Source organism: Pinus tabuliformis, chromosome 3_1 (assembly GCF_031772625.1).
Source record: "Pinus tabuliformis cultivar Carrire ecotype Pingquan chromosome 3_1, CPIR1, whole genome shotgun sequence".
Taxonomy (NCBI): domain Eukaryota; kingdom Viridiplantae; phylum Streptophyta; class Pinopsida; order Pinales; family Pinaceae; genus Pinus; species Pinus tabuliformis.
This window is the reverse complement of record NC_142301.1, coordinates 236,500,410-236,508,882: the sequence shown is the minus strand read 5'-3', so window position 1 is coordinate 236,508,882 and position 8,473 is coordinate 236,500,410.

The window sequence follows — 8,473 nt, the reverse complement described above, 5'->3', positions numbered from 1 at the left end:
ACTTAGGGAGTTGAATCATATCATAGTAACTTCTCGTCCCATGTTTAGCCCATTTGGTCGGTTACTTGGGTAGATGTGGGAGGAGGGAGTTACAAAGTGGTATCAGAGCATGGTTCACCCCTTGGACTGGATGGGAAGTGTGTTGGTCCTACATTCATGTTAGTTGCATATGTTTTCCTTATGCTTGTATTCCATGTGCTTGTAGCATTTGCATGGTGTTAATCATGGTTGTAGTGATGTCGCCATGTGAAGGTTAATGATGTTGTTGTGGAATGTGTCGTCATGAGTGTATGGTTGTATATGCATTTGTTATACCTAAATTTTCATGGTGAAGGTTGTTGTGCATAAGGTCATTGTGTGCAATTAGGTCATCATGATGATATTGTTATGTTATGATGCTAATGTGTTGGTTGAGATAGAGAAGGAGATGCAGATCATTAAAGTGAAGTTGCAACAATGGACTTCTAGGTAAGAGAAAATCATCATATATGTTTGTATGGTGGGCATGCATGTATGTTGGTTAATGTTTTTTATAAGAATTAAGGTTACTAATATGTTTTTAATTCTATTATTAGTATGGTTACATGTATGATAAATTCTAGTTGATTAGTGTAGTTATATGCACATGTGTCAGATAATCATGGATGATAGTAACTTTTGGTTGTATGCATTGCTATTGTTGTTTTATGATACTTAACTTGATGATTATGTTATATGTTTTTGATGAGTAGGTTATAGGTTAACTTGTTGTTGTTTTATGATAGTTAGCTTGATGATTAGGTTATAAGTTATTGTTGCTATATGCTAGTAACTTGATGGTTAGGGTTATGACACTCAGATATGAGTTAATATATTGTGTTATTATGTCATACTAATCTAGAATGATTGTGAAGATGTGATTATTATGTACAAATGATAATTGTTTATGATGTGAACATGTTAGTTAGTGACTATTATGGATATCATGATCTTATTTGTGTTTGAGATGATGTGTCGTGAAGTTAGATTGTGCTAACTAGATTGATTGTGCATACACGATAGTCTCCCCTAAGTTACATTAAGGTATGAGCTTGCGTATGTCATCTACTTTTTGCTTGAATGTTTGATTATGTCGTCTATTTGGTGTTTGAGTGTTGGTGTCTATTATGTCATCTATCTATTGTTGAATGTTTGATTAATCGCATGATATGAGTATGTGTCTATAAGGTTGTATCAAGAAATGATCTTGTTTTAAGATGGTTTTACTCACACATATGTGTTGAGCTAGCTAACATGTACTTGAGTGTAATAGGTGATAGTTTTAGCATTATGTCTAATGACTATGAGTTGACTATGGATTATGACATTATTGTTAGTCTTGGTAAAGCTTGATTTCAAATTGATAGATATGATTGTCTTGATATTTGGAATATGTGATTGACATGTGTGAACATTTGCAGGAAACATGCTTGGTATTAGCATGAAAAGGTAATAGTTGATTTGTTTATATAACTATCCATTAGGTGATGTGACAGTACATAGTAAGACTTAGTTGTAGTAAGGTAAAGGTAAAAGAAATGAATTGGGTGAGAATTCCTTTGGCTATGTTTGGAAACTACAATTCCAAATGATTGAGTGCATTGCATACAAGAAGTCTTCTTAACCCTAATTTGTCTGAAATTATGTGGATATGTGTTATATTCATGGCCATGCAGTTGATAGTGATCCAGGTGGCTAATCGAACACTGGTGACTAGAAAAAGGATAAAAAATGAAAGTGCTTGTATCGTGATCAACTAAGGTTCAAGTTGTATATATCATCGTCCTGATCGTGGTGGTGTGAACGATTCGTCAAACTGAGCCCGTATGCGAAAGTTAGGAGCAGTCAAAGTTCAGGGTTGACTTGGGAGACTGGGCAGGCTTACGGAGGCAGCAATTTGGACCAAATCTGGCCACCGGATTCCGGCCAACCGGGGCTATATTTCAAGCGAATTTGTGGCCCGTTTCAATTGTCTCCTTCGGTCATTTTTCTGATATTTCAAAAACGGCCATGGATTTGTTATAAAAAAATAAAAATAAAAAAAATTGGGGTGGCAGGCCACCAACCTCACCACCCCCCCAATTTCCAATATATAAAACAAAAAAGAAATATTAATTATGGGCCGACCGACCATGACCCCCATCACCCCTCCCTCAACCACCGAAACAAACAATTAATTAAGGGGTGGGCGGCCATGACCCCGCCACCCTCGGAGCTGCTCAACAACATTACCATTAAAGGTGGTGGCGCAGGGTGTCAACCCCGCCGCCCTCTCCACCTCCCGTATGTACCACAACCACCGGCAGAAATGGGGGCGGGCCACCCAAAACAGCAGACCCACTACCCCAAAATTTAACAAAAAGAGTATTACATGGGTTAATTCAAGAGGGGTGGGATTTGACCCCCCAACCCCTCCTCAACGAATTCCTAAAGTTACTAATGCGCTAACCATTTTCTTTGTTAATCCACCTTCCAAAAAATTAAATAAACCTATTTTATTTGAGCACCAGGAGGAGGAGGAGAGGGCACGTAGTCCGAGACTATAATTTTTTTAAATTTTTTTCAGGTGGAACCATGAGCGAGAGTAGAGGTAGGTGGAACCATGCTTGAGCCCAACTTTGAGAGTGGCCAAAATTTCCCGGTGTCCAAATTGGACAAAATTTAGGTCGATTTTATACCTCTTGGCGACATGAACCTGATGGTAGTGTCAGATTCTATAATAGAGGCCTTCATTTTTCGTCCACTTCTTATATTCTATTGCAGGTGTGAATAATCAATGTGTGAGCAGACGTCTTGATGGTGATCGATGCTACAAGATTTGATGGTACAGCAGGCCAACAGCAGAGTAGCCCATTATTCACGCATCCATGGTGCTGATGTATATACATTATTGTTGCATTATACTTCTTTTCATGGCTGATGAAATGTGTTATAATTCTCGCTCGATGTGATGCGAAATCATCATTTTTGAGTTTCCATTGTGTTGATTTGATCCTTGTGCTTTATGTTTTGATGCAAGACTTGTTTGTTGATGTTGACGAGGGATGTACATTTATGGTTTTGTTATGTTATTACAAGATCTCTATGTAGCTTGTACAAGAGATTCTCTGAGTCATTAGATAGGAACATGTATTGATTTCCAGCCAGTCCTGCGTGAGGGCAGTTCCTGTTATGGAACATGTATTAGGGGTTACCAGTCACTCCTGCATGAGGGCATTTTCTTTATGACCATGATAACATGCATGTAAATATTTATCCTCTTTACCAACACTTAATGCAGCGGCCTACACCACCTTGACACCGAGGCCCGAAGACGTAGTCCCTCCTGGACGAACTCCGTTATCAACGGCTTATGTCTTTGATGTTGCTGATACTTGCCATGTTCCTATTCTTTACTTGGCTGTGTAAACAAATCTTTCCTTTAGTCCAAAATAGATAGACGGCCGTATAATCCAAATGGTCAGATCGGCCAGAAAGGGATCGAACGGAATTTCAAATGAGACTTGATAGACGGTTACACTAGATAGATCACTGCTTATACATTTTAGGGAAATAAGCCCTTATACCTTTGACAAGCAGCTGATCATTCTATATTTCATGCTACCTTGTACCAGCTTCTAGTTAGGACTAGCACTCATATCTAGACTCTGTGCTGCTCGATACTTGTCTATAAAGGGAGAATACTCCCGTTTGAAATAAGAGAGTACTAACAACATGTAGATGTATTCATTTATGTTATTTTAAAGATTCAATTTAACACATCACAGAAGTAAAAGGTCTTGGAAGGGTCCTTTGTCACACCCTGGACCCGGATCAGACATGTATAATAGTTGGTGTCTAGTTATAGCTAGATCTGTCAAGGGAATTGGAGTCCCTTGAGAGATGGCGTGGATGTGTTCAGTTGAACGGAAACATGCTTGGCCAACAAGGTAAGGTAACCGAGATATTGTTATATTTATTTATGCACTAAAAGCTATGTGTTTACAAAAATATGATGCAGGGGATTGCATGCCAAAGAGACTGCCATCAAATTTTGAAGAAGGCTCAGGTTAGGCTTTCCTTTGGAAGCACTGGAAACCATGGGGACTGAGTAATGGTGTTTATTGCTAGCCTTATGATTTCAGTGTTTTGTGATTTGCTTGTGCTTGATTTGTAGTTATGTTTGTGTCTTGTGCATGGCCATGCGACTTTGTTTGCGGTGTCGTGTTGTTATTGGTTTTCATTGTATTCCTCTTGTTGTTTCTTGTGCTTTCCTTTTAAGTTTTGAGTCTTCGGAATTGGTTGGGAAAGAGGAAAGCTAGTGGATCTTAGGTGAGCTTAATGAAATCCAGTGACAATGTAAGACTCAGATGAAGATGGTACATGTATAATGGCAGTTCAAGGCAAGAGTATGACAGTCAGTTGGATTGGTTGGGTCCATTAGTGTAAATGGACGATGGGTGGAAAGTCATAAGAAAAGTAATTAGGAAAGGTAAAGTAAATGGAATTAAGGTGTTAGATTCCTTGGCTATGTTGGGAATCGTTGTTCTCAATGTTGTGCATGCCGTGAAAAGATAAAATGAGTTCTCTTAACCTTGACCTTATGATATATGGCAATTATGTTGTGATCATGCTAATGTCTATATATGTATAAATGTATGTATGTATGTATGTCATGTATGACAGGGTCATCATGGATCATGATTATTTTTTTGCTAATGTTTATATGTATTTATGTATGTATGTATGTCGTTGTCTGACAGGATCATGATTGTTTAATGCTAATATTTATGTGTATATATATGTATATATGTATGTATGTTGTTGTCTGACAGGGTCGTTAGGAATCATTCTTATGAAGGAATGATTGCTCATGTAGGTGAATGACATGAAGAGGTTCCTGATTCATGAAGAATCAAGTGGGAAAAGTAGTCCTGACAAATCTATGAGGTCAATATCACGTGGATATGAATTGATATTATGTTATTATAGTATATTTATGTTATGGATAGGCTAGGCCAATGAATACATTAGTGAAATGAAAGTAATGTCGTATATTGCACCATGTTGGGACAAGCATGGATAATACACTGGAAGCAAGGTTGCTTGGTAGAGAAAGTGTGGTTTTGGATGTGTGGTACTACTGTTGCGAATATGGTGTCTATGTTGTACATGTTGCATCTGTGATGTTATGTGCATGCGGTGTTGTTTATATATAGTGTGTGTACATTTTGTTTATGCAATGTTATGTAAAGGGTGGTACAAATAATGTTCTATGAATATTGCATATGCAGTGTTGGGTATAAATGGTGCTATGTACATGTTGGATATGCAGTGTTGTGTACATATTGTATTGTACGCATGATGGATCTGCGGTGTTGTGTGCATGTTGGATATATAGTGTTGTGTACATAGTGTGTTATGTAGATGTTGTATATGTAGTGCTATGTACATATGGTATTGTGTGCATGTTGTACATGTGGTGCTATGTACATATGGTGTTGTGTGCATGATTGTACAAGTGGTGTTGTGAGCATGTGATGCCGGGTACATGTTGTACATATGGTGTTGTGTGCAAGTGATGTTGTGAAATGTTGTGCATATGGTGTTGTGTACATGTCGTGTTGTGTACATGTCATGCATGTGGTGTGTACGTCTAGCATTGTGTACACATTGTACAAGTGGTACAATGTACATGTGGGATTGTGTACACGTTGTGCAAGTGGTGTCGTGTACATGTGATGTGGTGTACACGTTGTGTAGGTGGTGTTGTATATAGGTGGTATTGTGTACATGTTGTACATGTGGTACTGGTGTACATGTGGTATTATGTGCATGTCGTACATGTTGTCTTGTGTACATGCAGTACTATGTATGTGCCTTGTGTAGTCATGGTACCATGACATGTGTATTCGTGGTGTTGTACTCTATGTATGTATATGTATTCTATTGTACATTAGGTGTAGGTGTATGTATTATGTGGTGGTGTACACTGGATGTAGGCATATGTATTATGTTGCGTTGTACATTAGGTGTAGGTGTATGTGTTGTATGTCACGTGTAGGTGCATGTATTGCATGGTGTTATATGTTGTATGTGGTTGTATGTGTGTGATGCACACTATGTGTATGTGCACATGGTTGAGGAGAAGGCATTTGGTGTTGTCGAGTGTGGAAACTGATCCGGAGTGTGTATGAAATAAGGAAAAAGGTAGAAGCTAAGGATTAATTAAGGGATATGTATCAATATTTTGTTTCAATTTTATTATGTATGTGATTTATGATTATGGTCTATGATGATTACATGTGATCTATGATTCTGGTTTATGATAGTTACATGTGATTTATGATTTTGATCTACGATGGTTGTGTTTTGAGCTAACCTAATGTGGTATGTTTATACATGATGATTTGGTCAAAGATGTTAGTTTGACTTGTTGTGATAGGAAGTGAACAAAATTGCAAGTGTACCATCTTGACGACTAACCAATGAGGTATGATTTGAAGTTATTTCAACTTATTTTAAATATAATGGATATTATATGCTTGTTACAAGAAAGAATGAAAAGCACAGTGGGTTGGTCAAATGTAATGGAAAGAATTAGCACATCAGTGAAAGGAATTGAAACAGGCAACAATATGTTGGTAAAGCACTTCAGGAGCAGGGCCATTTTGGGACACTGGTACCCAATAGTGTCCACTGATTTCCATGAGCATGCTATGAATGGTATGATGGTTTGAGGAAGGTATATGCCTTGGTTTTTGTACCTTCCGATGTGAGGAAACCTTGTCGAGGGATGGACTGCCCAGGATGGGGGTGCCAGCGGAACTTGGAAGGTGTGTGACTTCATGGACAGGGGTGATTGAATTTGTCAAGGGATTGTGTGGCAAAGAAGGGAAGTTTAGGGATGGATTTTTTTGGTCATTAACATTGCCAGATGGAATCACACACACCTTGGTAGGGCGCCCTAGAATAATGAGTTGGGAACTGTTCACTAAGAGGACAAGTGGCATAGGATTGCAGCATTGGACATTAGATGCAAATTTGACCTTTTAGTGGATTTTGGACTTCCTAGGAAGGATATGAATCCTGGTATTACTTTGAGGGTGGAGGCGTGAGCCTCTCGATTCCCTTGTTGATTGATCTGTGCATCGTATCCTTTTATTTGTTGGTTGAGAAAATGTATATATGTGTGTATGTGTATATTATTGTAAATATTGTATCGAGTTGGTTTATAAAGCTCGACAGATAGTATGGTTATTTGCTAGGTGAAGCAAATGTGTATGTGTATATTTGGTTATTGTAAATATCATAATGAGCTATGTTATAAAGCTCTGGTAAATTATATGTTTTCCATGTTTTAGTAGATGGTCATTATAGATACTACAATGAGCTGTGTTATAAAGCTCCATGGGCAGTATGTTTTGTTTTCAGCAGTCTTGTTGGTTATAGGTGTCATTGAACACCAAGGACGATGTTCGCCCAAGACCACAGTCATGGGACACACATTCCAAGATGAATGGTGGGAAAAAAATCCTAGTGAGTGTTCATTTGGTTTATTATCACTGAGGAAATTGGCAAAGGCAAAGGCAAAGACTTTGGAAAGGCATAAGGCATTTATTGGAATTTTATTTATGAAAATAATGGAAATTAGGAGAAAAGGAAAGTGAAAGGCCACAGGTTACATGTGAGGAGGAAAATGAAGAAAATAATGGAAAATGAAGAAAATATATGCCTAATTGCTAAAAAGTCTTATGAGGATCAGTTGGCAAAATTTTGATAGGTTTTGGTGGAGCTCTCTTCTATTCTCTCTCTCTCTCGGATACTCTTGGATAGATAGAGTTTTCTTGGAGCACTCTTGAAGAGTGTGGCATACTTGGAGTTTTGGAGCAATAAGGAAAAGGAAGAGCAAGAAAGAGGAAGAGGACATCGGGATCAACATCTACAATGGGTTTTGCTTGTAGATACTGAGTTGCATGTATGTTTTCCTCACTAGTTTTGGAATGCATGGTATATGCATGTGGTTTATTGGTCATGATCTGTCATTGGCATGGAGGATTTCCTGGATTGACAGTGGATTTTCCTAGCCTTGCCATTTCATGGATAGCCATGGTGTTGTGGGTTTATTTCTTTATTTTTCTGGTTGGTTCTCATGTTTCCTTTAGCTTGGGTTGAGTTACTAGTTCCTAGAAGCCCTGGTTGGAAAAATGCTCTAGAAGCCCTATAGCAGCTTGGGTTGAGTTACTAGTCCCGGAATCCTTGGTTGGACAAATGCTCTTGAATCCCTTGGTGCCTTGAGTTACTAGTCTTGGAAGCCCTGGATGGACAAATTCTCTTGAATTTTGATGACAGTTGTGGGTTGAGTTACTAGTCCTGGAAGCCTTGGTTAGAACAAACACTCTGGAGCCTTGGAAGGCTTGGGTAGAGGCCATTCTGATGATGTTTTTGTGATGTTCGAATGTGAGGTAGAATCACT